The following is a 497-nucleotide window of genomic DNA, read 5'->3' on the forward strand; positions in this document are numbered from 1 at the left end:
CCCGCTTTTTGATAGCGGAGAGCTCAGGCCTGGGGAATTTGCTTTGAACACTGGATATTGACTAAATTGTAAAGGCATACAATTGGGGTGTAGGGCTGTGTGTGTCAGGGATAATTTTGACTTTGAGGGTGCAGGAGCCATAAATTCCATGTGCTGCAAAGGCAATTGACCCATTTTGTATCTCACCTTTGTGTACATGTCGAGCATTGTAACAAACCACTGTCATTTTTTTTACAGCCATATACTATAAAATTCATGGTAAACATTTGGTGGAAAAACAAGACATACGCAGTAAAGGTTCAGTATGTTCTCTACTTCTCAGGGTCACCAGGGTTGATATGCAGTTCCACTACTGAAATGCAATATTAAAAAATCAAGCACATTTGTTATTGCGTAGTTGGACCATGGTGTTTGTGGAAAGTCTAAATCGACACTGTTATTTCATGTAATAGATACTTTATAAGCATCTTAGAAGTGTAAATGTACCCAATAATGTG

This window comes from Electrophorus electricus, chromosome 5 (genome assembly GCF_041902795.1).
Source record: "Electrophorus electricus isolate QZ-2024a chromosome 5, ASM4190279v1, whole genome shotgun sequence".
Classification (NCBI taxonomy): Eukaryota; Metazoa; Chordata; class Actinopteri; order Gymnotiformes; family Gymnotidae; genus Electrophorus; species Electrophorus electricus.